Raw genomic sequence first — 18483 nt, 5'->3', positions numbered from 1 at the left:
AAAGCTTTGTCATGCTTGGCCATGGAAGCAAATTGCATTTCGTGGAGCATATGAAATGATTTACCCAATGAATTGGCTGAATTATATATGACATGAGCTATTGGCCTGGCTTGACATGTCCAGTTTTAAATAGCTGTTCTTTTTTTGTCCCTTTCCTCTTCCCTTGTGTGTGCCCTGCCCTCCACTCTTCCATGCACGCTTTTTACTGTCCCACTCGCTGGCAGAGCTCAGTAGCAGCAGCAGCAGTCCTTGTGGCGACATGGGATGATTCATCACACAATCTACATGAGGCAGATTAATATTGCCAGAGCAGTCCCTTATTATGAATTTCCTTTTCTGTGTCTGGCTCATCTGCACTATAATATTTGTTACTCACATGTAAATTTTCAGCTTAAGCCTATCCATCCAGGAGCTGCTGAAGTTTTTTAATCTACATTGAAAAGTTTAAAAAAAAAAACCCGACAGAGTAAATATTTCTGCCTTGCAGCTGATGCCATGTTATCAAACACATCAATATAAGCTACAGTAAGCATAAAAAACAAAGCATAAACAGAGGAAGTGCTCAATAACATAGTATATCTCAGACAAATGTACAAAACAATGGTCATCTTTTCATCATTCCTTATGCATATCATCTTTAGGCACAATCACCTCAGGGAAAGGACATAGATTTAAATGTTTTCCATAGGATTTTAGCATTCTGATTACTAAAGCCTGCTCAAGTGTGCAAAATTATGGTGATTAGAAATCAATACTCATCTCCCATCCACTTTGTAGAAAAGGAGGAGAAGTATTTGGACCACCTACACTAAATCCTGCAACACCCAAATACCCACCTCAGGCCCAAGGACTGTAGTCAGGGCATATCAGATACCAAAACTGAAACGTGTGTTGCCAGTAAAAAATAAGAGAAACAATGACTGTCAAGAGAGGCATTAAATTACACTCTGGAGGTTGTGTTTTTAGGAAAAGTTTTATTAAACTTTGAACTTCTCTGCCCCTGCTGACTTGCAACCCACTTTATGAGACCGCTATGAAGATATAGCAGCACTTTTAGTTTCTTTCCTAGCAGCTGTTTTAAGATGTGTATTCAAATTCACTTTTTTTTGGTCACAATTTCTATTAAGTCTAAATCAAATAATTTGCAGAAATGCAGTCTCACCCAGCCTTCCTCCCAACCCAGATATGACTCCTGCTTTACCTGCTTACATTTAAGGAGTTTTTTCATCCTCATATTGTAAATATTTCCATCACAAACACTTTTTTTTTTAATGAGGCTTCAACGCAACCTTAAATTGTGTCTCACAAGCAAAATCAAATCCACTTCCACAATGAGGAATCAAACCTTTGATAAATCATTCTACCAATCAGTTTCCGTGATAACAAAACCAGGTCCTTGAGTGCTTTATGCATTCTGGCAAGCATCTGCTTTGCCAGGAGTGGATTAAATAACACTACCTCTATTATTCTAATAGTCTGGGAGATCATATAAAATATTTATATTGTGATCTGCAGGCAAAATGCCTACTCTAAATTATGCTCCACAAGCTCAGCAAGATATTCTATTGATAGAAAAATACCTCAGTTTAAATAATTGGGCAATTTTAGTTATTCCTTATTCTATGAATCTCATGTAATTTTGCTGTTTCCCCCTTGAGAATGCTATCTATTTTAGGAAGTACAATTTTCCACGTTCAAGGGTTTCCTGTGTATTAGCAAATATCTCACCCACATAACACTAAATCACAGGGCAAGCAAAGAGGTAACTAGAAAAAACACGAATGCTGTCACTGCAGGTCAGTGTTCTGCCTGAGCTTCTTTATCGCACATCTATAGGCTACCAGAGAGTTTTTACTACACAGCCAAGAAGAAATTTGCTTAAGGCTGAATTTTGCTTAAATCTGACTTCCAAATTTGCAAACAAAGAAGAATTTTAAAGTTATTTGCAAAAACTGTATTCACAAAGCCTCTTCTTTGTGGATCCGAACTACATTGCAGGAATAATGGTTGTAAATACCAAATATCATCTCTCTTCAGAGTTGTGTTTTTTGCTTTAGTTAGGTTACTCCAATTCTCTATGTGGTTATGTAAGACCACTTTAGGATCACAAGCTCATTCTCAAAGAAGTCACTTGTTTCAGCTGGCTGAAGTTCTAACTTGAATTTTGAACACAAAAAGCACTTTATTTTCCCCACATTTCACGATTACATAGTGCAAGACAGTTAGCATTAGATTCTGCATTGAGCTAAAAGCAGTGTATGTGTGCTCGTGATGTTGTGTACAGCCCCAGGACAATATGGTGTAAGAAAGAAGGCCATGAGCCATTCCTAGGCAGAGTATTCCCTGGGTAGGGGCATTTCCACTCAGTTTGGAGCCAGTAATGACAGCCCACTGAATCTGCATCTCTAACCCTCATGGTGCTTTGCTGAGTGTCAGCATCCTGGAGAGGAGTGCAGAGGGAAAGCAAAAGTGGCACACTCAGACTGTGCACTGTGCCTCCCCCTTCATTGGCAGAAGGCATCAAAAACAATCCTACTGCAGGTCCATGCAGCCTTTCACATGCTATGGGCAGGCATGGTTTTTGAAGATTAGTATTGCCTCTAACAGCTGAGGTCATCTGTAAAGGAGATGTCCAAGTTAATGGCATTTTTAGTGGCCTGGAGGAATCTTCTCCACAGGCTGTCACATGTGGTCTTGTCTGAAGTTAGATTCAATGACTGCTGTGGGCTGGTCTTGCCCAGCTCTGTTCCCACTGTGCAATTTCTCTGACTAAACCAGCCTTACAATGCTGCTGCTGATATGTAAGGTTCACCTCCTCCAGTGAACGCACGTGCCTTGCCCTTCAGCTTTACTCCCATTGGTAAGGGCAGGCATGGACAAGGGCAGCAGGAGGAAGGGAAGCTGGAAGGGTTTTCCTTGGCCCTCTTGCTCTTGTCAATTCTGCCTCAGGTCCAGTCACACCACTCAGCAAGGACAGAGACATGGCTGCAAAGCCCATCTTTACCAATGAGAAACAACGAATAAAGAATTGCCTGATTTTCTTAATGCCTTCTCACTGGGTGAGTCTGCTCCTTTATTTTTGTCCTAGAAGGCCATGTGTATTCTCTTTGCCATCTGTTAGAGGTGTGGCAGTTATCTTCTGTTAATTGGGCAGTTTTTCTTTATCTCTTCCACAAACCAATCCACCCCCCAGGGAGACATCTGCTGTTAATGGGCTATTGAATGTCACTGCATGACTGGTAAAAATTACAGCATGCCATTGTGAGATGCTCTGCCCAGAGGGAGGAGCCAAGCATTCCTAACTGGATATAACCTGAGATTTTGGGACACCAGAACAACTTTCCACTGGATTCCTAGAGGAACAGCTGCCTTTTCTACTGGATCTTCAGAGGGAGACACCTTTCTACAGGATCCCTGATCCAACAGAACCACACCTGACACTGCAGGAGGACTGCAGCCATCATCCAATTGGACTGCTACCAACACCCTGACCAACAGGGTGACAGGTTATGTTCTGACTCCGGCAGTGTTGTTTTGTATTACTGCATTGTTTATTTTATTTTTTTATTTTCTTCCCTAATAAAGTACTGTTATTCCTGCTCCCATATCTTTGCCTGAGAGTCCCTCTTAATTTCAAATTTATAACAATTCAGAGGGAGGGGATTTACAGTTTCCAGTTCAGGGGAGGCTCGTCCCTTCATTAGCAGACACCTGTCTTTTCAAACCAAGACAATTTTGTAGGCACCTCTTACTGCAGCATCCTCCAGCACTTGCCCTCCTATCTGTACCAACATATGTGTGAGTAAATATTTGCATTTCCCCTCACTGGTCTGATTTCTTCCCACTTTCTCGACCTCATACTGCTCCTCGTAGTGACCCTCATATTCCTACACTCCCACCAGTCCTTTTCTCCTTTTACTGTCTCCAGTAGAGTAAAGAAATAAAGCTAGAAAAGAGATCAATGAGCATCCATAACCCAGTAAGAACTCATTCTATGTATTATGTTTTCAAATGATATTTCAATACAAATTTATCACCTTCCTTCCAGTGGCTAGTAAAGCACTCAGGCAAACAGCACCCTCTCTAGCCTACTGCTTTAATGATGCTTAAAATTCTTAAATAAAAAAGAATCAGTTCTCAATCATTCCAAGTGTAGAAAGCAGTTTTACACTACTTTTTTTTTTCCCAGCTACCATCAACCATAAATACACAGAAATTATCAAATTAATTTTGCTTATGACTCAGTAAATACACACAATAATACACTTCTCGGTACATAGTTTTTATTAAAGAAAACATAATGACAGTAGAATTATCCAAGTACTTGAAATAATTCATTTTAGACCTGTTACATGACTGGGACCCTAAAACCCCTTCACTATCTTGTACACTTAACAAGGAACAAGAGAAAACCCTCCTGCCTGCTTAAGCAAGCACTTGCCCTACAGCAAAATGAGAAGAGCTTCTCACATTAATGAGGGAATGCTTCCCAGCAGTCCTGCAGAAGTAGCAAGATGTTTGATTTTCACTCCATTTTACTCTAGATATTACTTCCTTCACTTGTACAGACACAATCTTAGCATCAGTCACACTGTTGACTCTTTCGTGCTGTTTACCCCAGACAATAAGAATCTCAGGGTGTGGCTGGACTGCCCATAAGCCTGAAGCCTGTGTAAGAACTGCATTTAGCATAAAATCTCAGGTAGACTCCAGTAGTCTCATACTGTGTAAGTGAAAAAACAGTTGACCTGAGAATGTGCAGTCCCACAACAGGATTGCACTCAGATGTGAAGCTGAGCTGTACATTTTACATTCAAACAGCTTTTTTGATATTTGGATGCTTTGCAGACCAAGGGGTCATATATGAATTCAAGTCAAGCCAGGCACTCAGTTACTTTACAGCATGTCCCAAGACAGAAAGGATGGTTGAAATTTTGCATCTGCTCTTTTGAAGACCTGGTCAACAAATACAAAGGAGCAAATACAGACCAACCATTTGAGTAAGGACAGGTGTGTCAGACTCAAAGAAGAAAGGTATTGTGCTTTGAATGTCTTTGCTCTTTGACCTTTGGTGACAAAATGTTGCCAGCAACTGGCAAAATAAGAACAAAGTTCCCCAATGATGAGTTTAATATAAAAACTTGTTCAGAGAGAGGTTTTTTTTCAGGTTCTCACTGAATGTCGTGCTTGGCTTTATGGCTTGTCACAGCTGAGATGATTCTTAATCAGAGCTCCTTTAAAAACACAGTGAATAGATAATAATATCTGGAAAACTAGGACATTAAAACTTTGATTCACATTGCACATCTCTCTAGTCTTATCATGCATTATGCATAGCTGTACCATATTTTGAAGGAAACTGCTGTGACGTGTTTTCAGTGTGAGATATATGCATGACTACAGTCCACAGCATATCAAGAAAACAGGATTCTGATCTGTGGAAGACATTCACATAATTAGGCAAAACTGCAATACAGGAACATTTTGCCCCAAACCAGAAATATTTTGGGCTGATAATAAAACAGTTGGATTCCATATTAACACAAGCATATTTTGTGTATGTGATAGTTTAGGTGCCTCAGCAGCCCAGTGTCAAGGAAAATTAGCTTCCCTAAAACTCCAGTTTGCCATGTGAAGTCTGTCATTGGAATTAATCAAACTCCTGTTAGTATGCAATAAAGATCCATAGCTGCCTCCTTTTATTGTGTTAGTTTTGCTTTTTAAAGCAATGGTAATTATTGACAAATTGGTATTGACTCTGATCTCTTTAGCTGTTATGTAGATAAATTTTCATCCTTTTAATTTACTTGGCAGTGCTAATATCATATCCCCACTTTAATGATGTGCCTGAATTTAAAGATTCATAAATTCATTACTACAGTACATATCAAGGTTAAAAGAGGGAGAATTCCCTTATCAGTATGAAGGACCCGTACAGTTTACAGCAATGCTAGATGAAATTACCCTTTTGTCTTTCAATAAGCAGAAATCTCCTGCAGTGGCAAATGTTCATAATGGACTGTTTAATCTTGACAATCATCTGAAAAGCATCTAATTCAATTAAAGCTTTAGGCCAAAGCAATCTCTCTTTTAACAATTAAATATTTATGTTAACACACATATCACTTAATTGGCATAACATATCAAAGGATATTAAATGATTCTACAGTGTGCAAGGACTAAAAAAAAGGGTGTAGCACAGGTTTAAAAGCCTTTTCTCTATTAAACACTAAATAAAAAATTGCAACTGTGAGAAAGGGCACCAAAGATGCAATCATAAGCAAGAATTAAGAAAACTGAGAATTTAATGACCATTAGCTCTATGCTATGCTAACTGGTGGCAGTAGAAGCTGTATGATGAGACACCAGAACTGCTGTGCTCACAGAAGCCACATTAGCTAATGCTGGAAATTGAGGGAAGGAACAGGAGCAGAGATTAGAGAGCTCTTAGACTCAACAGTAGGCCCGTGTATGCTTGGTCATTAATCATTGCTGAACACTCGATTCCAGAGCTGTGCCAAAGCTGCTATAAGCGGCACAATGCAATCTATGTCAACACGAACGGTATAAGGAAACAATATTTAACAGGCTACATCATCTCAACAAAGATCAAAAGAATGTATCACATTTCATTCAATCATCTGGCAGAGCCACACAGAATTTAAATATGAGAAAGCCACACTAATTGGAAACATCATTTTCAGGCTTTTTTTATGCCTTCTTCCTAGGGAATTAGAACATATCTGTTAAGGGGAGGAGGTGAGAATTTGTCTGAATAGTTGCTAAAATTAACTAAAATGTGCAGTTACAGGACATCTCTTCAGTTAACAAGGATTACTGACACCATTTTACTTAGTGAGAAGTTGACTTCAACACTACCAAGTAGCTCAATGAGGAACATTCAAGCAATTTAATGGGCAAAAATAATAAATTAACCTATTACATGCTACTTATTTTGGGTCTTACAGGGTCTTCTGTTAAAATAGTTCTTTTTTTAAAATTTCTCTATCAAAGGCAAAATTAAAAAAAAAACCAAAACCTTTTGTAGCAGGTCCCTTCAAGGGATTAGCTGTGATGTAGATATGTGTGATTACCCATTTATACAGCCATTTGGAAGTGTAAAAGCTGTTCATCGATGTTGCAAATATTAGCAAATAAAGCCTGTTTAAGCTAAAGTGTCAACACTTAAAGCTGGCATGAACAGATGCTGCTACCAAATGTAGCCCTGGATGTCTCAGCTAACATTGCTGCCTTTGTGGGTGTAACCCAGGCTGGCTCCTTCCAGAAACACTTGTGGTAACACCAGAGAAAACACAGGCTAAGAAATAAACCTGTTGGGTGGAAGGAGGGCAGGATCTCATCCTTCAGTGGCAGTAGAAGTTTAAAGTTCTTGATCTCACATCCACCCTTACCCCTAGAAGCAGAAAAGCAAGCAAACCCAAAACCAGGGGAACTCTTCATTCTACATTCCAGAATTATTTGCCACAACCAACCAAGAGTGTACTTCCAATTATTTGCTAGTGAAAGAAGGAAATATGACACCTTGTCAGAAATCACAGCAACAAACATTTTAGAATTGAAGCCCTTCTTAGAGGAAAGTATGTCAAAGGATAAGTAACAAATATCTGGTAAATAAGGAGAACTATGTGAGAAGATAAGGCAATTTTAAAAATGGAGTTGTGCTGTGCAGAAACAAAAATGGAGATACAAGGTGCAAATCTCCTAGGTGTAACATCCCAAAAATGAAACACAGTCATGTCATTACTAGTCATTACAAGTTGTTTTACCATATACTTCTCAGAAATACAGTCTGTGTACTCTACCAAGGGTTTATCTTCAAAATTATGTCAATATCTAGTATTAATTTCAAACTTCAGTAAGTTTGAAAAGCTTGCTCCTTATACACAGCCTGATCACACACTCACACGCACTTTTTCAGGAGAAGCTGTTTATGAATCTTTCCAATGCATTTCTTTGCACATTCCTTTGACTATTTGCAATGAACTTTCTCACTATGAATTACTATAAAACAGATTATATTGTATTCATCAGGATTCTAGGGTCACGTTCTACAGTTAAGAAAAACAGTTTTTTCCTCTGGCCACCTTTAGAAACAGAACGAAGTATACACAAAAGATTTATTCAGGAAACTCCAATCTAAGATGGACTGAGCAGTGGATGATTTCCTCAGAAGTATAATGTGAAATGGCTGTACTTGGTCACAATGTATAGTTCGGTACTCTGTCTTTGATAAAAGGTAACAACAGATATTCGTGGTGATAAAACAATTAAGAATCAGTCAAATATAGAAATTTTGTAACCCTTGTGTTTGGGACTTTCTGAGCCTGGACTGTTTTATTCTTATTCAGTCTTGATACATCACTTTAAAATATATTTTTAAAATAAGCATTGAAACCATACATACTTTCAGCAGCTAAAATAGTGTAGAAATTAGAGTATTTCTGTATGTTCTAAAAATTTTGCAAATTCTTTTCATGACTTCTGTTTCTTGTGTTATCAAAAACACTGAATACTTGGCTATCTTTAACAATGCAATTTCATATTCAATCACATCATATTTCAGTTTTCTTTTTGTGAAGGTAGGTGAAAATCTAGGCAATAAAATAACAGGTGATATTCAGTGTCAATAAATTCAAATTAATATGTACAGAAAAGAAAATGCCCTTTTTACTCTACAAATACTCTGCTAGGTTTGAACTAGCTATCACTGTTGATGAAACAGATCTCAAAATCAGCATGGACATTTTAGTGAAAACATCTAGTTAGTTTCAGTGTTGATCAAAAAAGCAAATAGATCAGTGTTGACAACCTGCAAACGAACAGAAAAAAAACCCAGAAAACAGATTTTATCAACTAATAATAAAGAAACAATAAATTAAGAATAATATTAATAATAAAGATAATATAAAATGATATCAAAATAATTTTGTAACATTATTCATATTTATATTATTATTGTTATTGTTATTGTTATTATTTGTTGTTGTTACTATGCTAATGTAAGCAAATAGCATGGCTCCATGCCTCCACTGATTCAGAGTTCTGCTCTACATTCTGTGAGATAAAACAGAGTAAGACACAACAAGGTATATATTATACACTACAACAAACAGGGATTTCAACAAGTTGTAAGACTGGGCCAACAGGAATTGAATCATATTTAACAAAGATCTTTATAGGATCCTGCATCTGTGATGGAATAATCCTGAATAGCAGTCCAAAGACTGAGCTGTGCATCCTTGCAGCAATGAAACCAACCTGGGGCCTTGACTGCAGCAGCCAAAGTAAACCCAGCAGGTGAAAGTTTGTCACTGCTTTGTTTGGTATTTATTAGGTCATACTTGGAATATTGTGTCCAGTTCTGGACTCCCACCTCAAAAGAGACATTGAAGAACTGGAGATGGTTCAGTGAAGGGCCCCTTAGCTGATGCCCGTTGAAAGGTAAATGGAATTCAGTTTAATTAACTGGAAGGGAGGGGAGAGTCTAATCACATACTTTCAATATGTGATTATAATATTTAGAGAGGGAGATAGCTATGGAGAAAATAGAGATACTCTTTTCACAAGGACACAGCAAGAGGAAAAGAAGCAATGAGCATCATTTGCTTCAAAAGGCAATTTCATCAGACTACAGGAAGAAGTTCTTTGCTGTGAGAACAACCATACATTGGAACAGGTTGTCTAGAGAAGTTGTGGAACCTCCCTTAGTGGAAGTAATTCAAGACTTGTCTTGTTGGACCAATGGATAACATGGATAACTTCATCCAAACCCCTGCTGTCAGCTATAGGTGGGCTAAGATGACCTCCAGAGGCTCCTTCCAATCTAGAATTTTCCCTGCTGCTAGATGGGAGGGCAGCAGGCACAATGAAATTTCTGAAGCAGCTTCCACAGCAGGCAAGAAGTAGCAGACCAGCACTTTTTAACAATGAAAAGACAGAAGACAGAAAGAGGGGAGACTGAGGTTTACAGGATCATGAAAGACCCAGAGAAGATAAGTAGGGAACACACTCAGCCTTTTCACAGTACAGGAAGGAGGGGATATGAAATGAAATTTTCAAAGGGAAGGCTTGAAAGACACCAAAGTACTTTTACCCACAAAACATAACTGACCTGTGAAACACACTGATTTATATTTTTTGAGTATCAAAAGAATAAAGGGAATCAAAAAGACATGCTAAAACTAGTCCATCAAGGCTGTTAATAGGAAAGCTGCAGAATCAAACACTGGACAGGATGTCACCAAATGCAGAAGTGACAGAACACAGAGATTATACGACAAGGTTCATGGGATGGACTCAGGCCTTTTCTGAAAGGATTTTACATATTTGGAAAACACAAGTAAATTGGAAAAATTATTCTCATTTTACATTAAAAAAATTAATTCTGATGTCTTCACTGCCATGTCTGAATCAGGACACGTTTTGGTGTTGTTGTTTTTGTTGTTTGTTTTTTTTCTCTGTGGGTTTTTTTTTTTTTTGCTTGTTTTTTTTTGGCTTTTTTTCTCTTTCTTTTCTTTTAGTAGTATTTTTTTATAAGATTTCCACTAAAAAGCTTAATTCTTTTCCTGAGGACAAAATTAAATCCCACAAAATAAATGAAATTTCTGAGCTCTTGGACAGCTGACTACATGACAACCACCATTTGCCCTATTTTTCCTTTTTTAACTGATGCTTGAAGCACTGAGATGGAAGAAGGATCATGCATATGATTACAGCAACAGTGGGAATTCTCCTGGCTTTACAAATGAGAACCATGGCTTACCACAGGGAAGCCACAGAATGCCTTAAGGCCCTGACAGTAGCAGCCTGTCTAAACCTGCTGTGCAGCAGGATTTGTTTCTTAAAATCCACAATTTACATCTTTTTGCTAGAAGGAAGCTTGCACATTTTCCTATTAAAAATAATAATAATAAAAAAAAGTAGTAAAAGTGTAGGTTTTGTCAGTAACCTTTGCTAAGTGTTTATTTCTTTCTTCTAACTGAAAGGCTCCAAGGGAAACCTGACTCATTTAAAAGTGAAAGATGAGCTCGCATGCATTTTGTTGGTAGCAAACATATCAGAACACGATGCTGCAATGCTGCCCCATCAGAGCAGAGCTCTGGTTGGTTCATTTTCCCTGTCACACAAACTCACAGGTAGCTAAGGATAGCTAAGTTGCTCAGCCACAGCAAGAAGGGTGCAGGACAGGACAGCCATAACACATACCTCCATTGGGATCAAAGTAACAATGTCAACTGGTTTAATTTCAGCAATAGGTTCCTATTCTAAATGTTTTATGAACTAATGCGGGGCAGAAGTACTGATATCAAAATATCCTTAGGTTTTTACATATTGCTAACATTGAACGTCTAGATTTCCTGCCTTTTTTTTTTTTCCTGTAGTGAAGTACCAAAATCAAATAGCAGTATTTTAGGATGATACACGACTTTCTTTAAGGCTGTGCATTACAATCATTCTGTCAAAATATTGATAAGAAATTCAAATCCAGATTTGAGTCATTACAGCACATGGCTCAACCACTTGCTTCCCAAAATAAATAGGAAAGAATTAAACTTCTTTCAGGTTTGCTTTTTGAAAGTCCTTAAAAAATCAGAGGTCAATCAACGTGCCTGTTCATATATAAAGGTCTCATTTATCAGATCCATTGTGAAGTATCATTTCATTCTCCTGTGATCAAGTGCTGATTCTTGAAAGGACTCAATTCTGTTAATACAAAATCTCTGTATATTCAATGAAAAAGAAACAGATTTTTTTTTTGCAGATGGTTTAAGCAATTGTCTAAAAGTGCTGAAATTTGCTTTTATTACAAACCACTTAATTTCCTATTGTAGTCATTTGCAAACTGTAATTTATCAATTTGTTTTCATTTGTGACAGTCAATTGTGAACTTCAGCAAAGATATTCTTTGGGTTGCCTTGGTTTCATCATAGAAGGGATATATTTCTGTTTTCTGGTATGTTTGAATAGGCCAAGGAACTGGAGCAAGAATATCCAGCAGATTATCTGGACTTTAAATACAAAGACAAAAAAAAAAAAGAGAGCCATCCAACCATCCAACTCCACACACTTGAATAACAATGTTAATCTGGTGAGATTTAATGTAGAAGTAGCAAATATTGGTGCGTTGGACAATGGATTTTACAAGATTTTTTTAAAATCTAGGACAGAAAACCTTAGAATCAATAGAATAATTAATGTTAATTGAATGCATGCATTGCTTCAAGATGTTCTTCTCACTTGTAAAAAAATGAAATTATGAGTCAGTGATAGAATAAATAAATATACTATATACTATATTCTACATAGATATAGGATAGATAAATATACTCTTTAGAAAAATGAAGAGAACAACTCATTTAATCTGAAATTAGGATCCATTTAAATTGATCACAAATTATTCTTTAAATAATTTTTTTCAGAATAAATAAACCAGATTAGCATTATTCTAATACAGTTTCAAATACCTTTGCCCCCATTTTGTTGTTATTTGGCATACAATTGACAAAATGGAAAAGGTTTGTTGATCTATTTCATTGAGATGATGAGCTATTATAAGCAGATAATCAATGAGTTTCAGATATGGTTGTTAGCTTCTTAAACACAAACAGAATATTAAACTTTGGAGAAGAACAGAACTGATGTTATTATACTGTGATCCTAAGTCAAGTTTTTTTTCCAGTCACTATGAATATAAAAAACACAAAATAAAATTACTGAGTGCTCTACAGCTGCTGCACTTAAAATACTCCAAGGTGCATTTTTTTTGTCAAATGGCTTTTAAAATCCATCTATGTTGCAGTAATGGAAGCACACAGCAATTAATCACAAGCTAATTTTTTAAATGGAAGGCCTAGAGGATAAAATACCGACTTTTCCACTAACATCAACCCTGTGTACATATTGGCAACCACCATCCATAAAATTAAAAAACTACAAAATGCTACATTCTCTCATCATTTTTTCTCAAGCTGGCAATCTGTGCCTAACACAAGGACTTATGAGTCAGCAGTTCATTTGCATGTTACCCCAGAAGACAAAAAAAATTGTTATTTTTGTTTGGGTTTAGAGTTGTTTGTAAGGAGACTAAAAAGGGAAAATTATAATCAGGCTTGATTACTCTAAAACAACGGGTTCATTCAGATCATACACAATCAGTTTATCAGACCTGAAATGCTAGCATATGAAAATGCATGCATGGTTAATGTGCAGTATTTCTAGCTATTTTACTTTCACATTTCAACTAGGACACTATATTGTGAATGTTGAAAGATTTCTGCATTCAAAACTGCATTATCAAAGTGATAAAATTCTGATCAGTGCAAGTTAAATGCCTTAGTACATAGATTAGTTTGGTTCCTTTATCCAGCACAACTTCAGGAGCTAATCTCTTTTCAGGATAGATCCTACCTGCATGCATACAGAAATCTACAGCATCTAAAATTCTACCTCGTCCTGGCCTGTTTACAACTCAGTATTCTGACATTTCCTATGGGATTTCATGTTTTCAAACATGATAAGGTCAATCCCCTCACTCCATCCATAAATCAGAGGAACATATGAAGTAAAGAATCTGAGTGGGAGCACTCTTACTTCTCTGACTCCTGAGCTGGTTCTTTGCAGTTTCTAGCACAATTCAATCCAGTCTTGCTGCCCAGCAAGAAATGACCGTATGAAATAATGTGGTGGCACACTGTCTGGGAGTGCAACATTTGGAAGAGAAAATAGTACAGTTCCCCAGATCTCCCAGTTATTTGTTGTTTGGCTGTGCTTTTTCTTCAGCACTTCCCTTCTCTGGCAACCTGAGGCTGGAGCAAGACAACAGGCTAACTTGGCCACGGCTATCAGAAATCATACCTGGACTCAGACCACTGTCTGATATATAAGTAAATTGTTCTGATCAGATTTTCCTGAGGACAGACCTCGCATTGTTTTGAGATCACAAAATTTTGCCCTATTCCAGTTACAAATACCTTTTTGGTTACCAATACTTACAGCAGATCACTCAATGCTCTGGAGTGTAAACTCTTGCTTTTTCTCGCCTCAAATCATATCATGCCATGCTCTCTTAGCCAACAAATTTGCTTCAAATTCAGTTCTACCCTTCTTCCATGGGCTGAGCTTACTTCCTCCTCCTACAACAGAGGGAAACACCAGGGAATTGTTAATTTCCTTCCTTTTTGTATTAAGGGACAGAAAGGAGAGCAGGATACAAGCTAGCCTTTGGTCCCAGGATGTGGGATATCATAGCAGGGCAGTGTTAGGTTAAATGCAGCTTCTCGTTCATTCTCTCTAAATACATTTTGCTGCACAAGGGGACAAGAACACCTACAATGTGATTTAGATAAATTATTCTAAATACTGCACTGTAACTCAGTTTTGCAGTCATTCTGAGCCCTTCTTCCAAGACAAGAGGTGATCCTCTGAAGCGTTTGGGATTTACATGCTAAAGTCAGTGACCTCCTGCTTGTCAGCAAAGAGACCACGTCCCACTTCTTCACTTTCAGATTCTTTTCACAAGCTGGCAAACAAGCTCTCTTCTATGTCTGTTGATAATATGCCAGCAATATCTAAAATTATTTTAATTCTAGGTTAGGGAGCCACTGCACTTGCGTTTTAGGAAGAAAAATATATTTCAATGCAACCCAACCTGCAGAAAATGGTTTGCTTGGTTAATTTTAATAAAAACATCATTTATCTTGTCCCAAGCACCTCACACTCTACTAAGATGTTCTCTTCTATATTAATGAGGAAGAGGAAAAGAGGGATTTTTCTTCCTTTGAAGTAGATTTACTTTTCCACAGAGAAACAAGCAACATATCAAACAAACATACCTGCTTCTAAAAAGGTTACTGACTGCATCACCTTCCTTTGTCATATAATTAGTGAAAGCAAGAGCAAGTGTGAGAGATAAATAGTAAGCCCTGAGAGAGAAATTTATCTTTCAAAAAACAAAAATGGACTATATGAAGCTACAAGCAATGAAACCATGAAAGTTGAGTGCAAAAAACTGACTGCCCAGCAGACATGAAGCAAAAGTGTGAACTATGATAAAGGTGGAATTGTCCACTTTTCAACATTATGTGGCCACTGATTAAACCATTTCTGTTGCTTCCCATTAAAGTTGATGATATGGATCAAATAAGAAGGAGAAGTTGAGTTAGGTCATAAATATTACATTCCAAAACAGAAAAAACTAACAACATTTATTACCTCTATTTCAAAAGTCAATAACCATAATTTCACCTATGACAATGTTCAGGATTATGCTTCTAAGATTTGATGTAAATGTCCTGAAACTGCCTCAAATTCACTGCAAGTGAATTGTTACAGAGATAAAACCTCACTGAGATTTCAGGATGGAAGTATGGCAAGAAAAGGTGTCAGAATTGAACCCCTCACAGTCATATTTAATAGGATATGGTGAAATCAGTGTTTCTATCAATAACTTCAACCAGCTTATAAAAAAGACAAAATGAATAATACTTATTCATTTTCCAATGGCAGTAACACAGAAAAAAGTTTTGCTTGAGTAACTAATATCCCTGATTTTGCCTTCAATATACTACTAGAGCTTTAAGGCTTCCTATTTAACAGGATGTGGGGGTTTTTTAGTAGTGACATAAAAAACATTGGAATTTTGTGCCATTTAAAAATCTAATTTCAATTTGGATTTTATTTCCTGCTAGTAAATCCAAAATAACACTTTTATGTTGTTTGACAAAACTATAAAACTGCCCATATATATATCAACTGCTCCTCATTAAGAGGTGCTCTCACATCAGCATTCCTCTCTCCCCACAAAACAGATGTAATGTCATTTTACAATATATAATTCTAAGTTAGCAACATCAGTAAGGCTGAATTACAAAAACCAAGCAGTTGTTGACAGACAACATAAACAATTTGTCTAAACTGTTTTCCCACAGATACACTTCTAATTCCTTTCTCCAAAACCCCTCAAACTTAATCTGTGATTTGTTCTCCAGACTATGGCTTTGAAAACAATGTATTATTCCATTCTGGGAACAGGAGGAGGTGAAGCATTTTTTATGGAGTTTCATTTAAATTTAACATTTTAGGGAATTTAGGTCTCAGTGCTGCTTCCACTGAAGTCATTGGGAGTTTCAACACTGATACTAGTAGGAAAAAAAACCCGACAGGATTGAGATGGGACAGGTTTAGTTTTCCAGAATTATATCCTTTAGTCCTGATGAATACAGGTAGAAAGCGATCAGCTCATCTGAACACTTCCATTGCACAGCAACATACAGGGATATTTACATACTAAACCCAGAGATGGTCGTGAACAGAAAAAGATTAAGTATTTATTTATATAAATATTTCTGTGCACTCCTTCTTCCACCAGATTTGTTTTAGGGACAGAATGACAAAATGCTTGGTGTTGTACTCTGTTTTAGAAATTTAATTCCAATTGAATATATTGGAATTACTGTGAAACTGATATTACAGTTTCCAAAGCATTCTGGAGAGGAGTAAGTGCCATGAAGGCTTTGCCTTGGACTGTTACTGCCAGCCAGTTGTGTTGGAGAAAGAATTACTAGAGAGGCAGAATTGCATGTAGGAACTCCACCAAGACCTCATCTGAGCACAAACTGACATTTTTACCCAAAAGTAGTTGCCCACTCAACATCAAGTTTAAAATAAAGATTCCTCTTTTGGCTTTTCCAGGCCTTGGATGATTTTCATATCCAGTAGAAAAGCAGTCAAAAGTCACTGCACAATCTGATAGTGTTTGGTATCTGTCTCCCCAGGCCCTTTTCTTAAATTAATTCTCGTCTGTATATGCATTAAAAGAGATTTTTTAATATTGTCCCCAGATTCATGATAACTATGCAAATATGCAACATTATTGCAATGCTTTTGTTTTGGCTTCTGATTGCAATCAATTGTTTATCTTTTTCATTGTCTGTTGAAGCAGCACGTACTCGACCTAACAAATGTTTCTATCCAGTAACAGGCAACAATCCACTACAGGCAGATTCAATTTTGGCTGTCAGAAGCAATACTGCACCAAATTAAAGCACTCCCCATGCAATTTTTAAGCATGATAAAAAACGCTATTCACTGGGTTTTTTCTTCTCACATGTAGATAATTTTTAACTTCCAAACTTAGCAGAGGTGCAGATTGTGACCAGGGATGTGCATACATTAATTTGGAAACAGTTGTAGATCTCAGCTCCAGAAAACAGAAGAAAAAAAATCTGGCCTTCATTCTCAATAAAACAGGAAGGCTCTTTCAGTATTTCCAGAAGGGAGCAGTGACTGGCCTCATAAGCACCTCCATCTAGGTAACACACAGACAGGTTTTCATATCCTTGTGCCAGGCTTCTTCTTTGGCCCATAAGTCAAATTTGATCTGTGGGAAAATGGCCCCTGTTACGATCACTGCTTATACAAAGATGAACTTGGAAGAACCTATGGAGATACTCATCACAAAAACACAGAATAGTCTGGGTTGGAAGAAACCTTAAAGATCATCTTGTTCCAACCCCACTGTCAAGGGAAGGGACATCTTCTGCTAGACCAGGTTATTTAAAATCCCATCTGACCTGGCCTTGAACACACAAACATTTGAAGGATTGGTCCCTGGCCTAAATAGAGCATATATTCTTTCCCATCTGCCTGTCCCTCAGAAACAGTCCTGCACTCTGCATTTTTCTTCTCACAAATAAGTCAGCCTGTTTCAGCTCTGTTCTCCAATTGCTTTGCTACTTAAGTGATGCCACTGTAAACTCTAGCACGAACACCAGGAGTGTTGCTTACTCCCTCTGTCTGCTCCTATTTATGTCACCTCTGAATTGGACCAGTTGTATCTGTTAAGATCTAAATGCTATTTTGGGAACATCCCCTACTTTGCTGAGTTCAAGAAGCCAACTGTAAAGTATCCACTGTAGAGAATGCTTCATTCACCTTTCAAGCAGAATTTTCCCACCACGCCTTCACTAACACATTTTGCAGTTCCCTACAATACATGATTTCTGACAGAACCAGTTCTTACCTTTAAAGGCAACTAAGTGAAGAAAGGTCTAAGAGGCAGAGAAAAAAAGCAGTTTTACTATATCATCCATGATGATTACAGTGTGTAATAAAATATTGAGGATTTCTGCGAGTGTCTGACCTAACACCATGGGAAAGGTATGGACAAATCCTGCTAATCTAGTCCAGCTTCACATAGTTCTCTTCTGTATGACTCTGAGTCTATAGTGTTGCAGAACTACAGGAGTAATTAATGAATGATCTACTATAAGACTTAGTGCACCGTTCCTTTTTCCTCTGCTGTTATTACCTCCTATGCTGAGTAGCACAGGGAATATTTTCTTTCTGGAGCATTATTTTTAATGAGTGTCATGTTTGTGGCTTAACAGCATGTTTTGGCTAGTTGATTCAAGAGGAAAAGAAAATCAGTTTATTGTGCTTCATTACTCTTCAACCATGGCACGC

General features: G+C 37.4%; 1 protein-coding gene across 13 annotated transcripts in view; it reads right to left on the bottom strand.

Moving 5' to 3' along the window:
• LOC131092157 (poly(rC)-binding protein 3-like) overlaps positions 1-18483 on the bottom strand; it is a 495350-nt gene that overhangs the window by 396031 nt on the left and 80836 nt on the right. For 2 of the 13 annotated variants that reach the window (XM_058038732.1, XM_058038749.1), the window contains exon 2: positions 14014-14153. The exons of the other annotated variants lie outside the window; for them this stretch is intronic. The gene's annotated coding sequence lies outside the window, so the exon portion shown is untranslated. The remainder of the gene's footprint in view (positions 1-14013; positions 14154-18483) is intronic. 13 annotated transcript variants of the gene reach the window in all.

The sequence above is a fragment of the Melospiza georgiana genome, chromosome 1, assembly GCF_028018845.1.
Source record: "Melospiza georgiana isolate bMelGeo1 chromosome 1, bMelGeo1.pri, whole genome shotgun sequence".
Taxonomy (NCBI): domain Eukaryota; kingdom Metazoa; phylum Chordata; class Aves; order Passeriformes; family Passerellidae; genus Melospiza; species Melospiza georgiana.
Note: the sequence above shows the minus strand (reverse complement) of the source record. Positions and strands in the feature narration are given on the sequence as shown.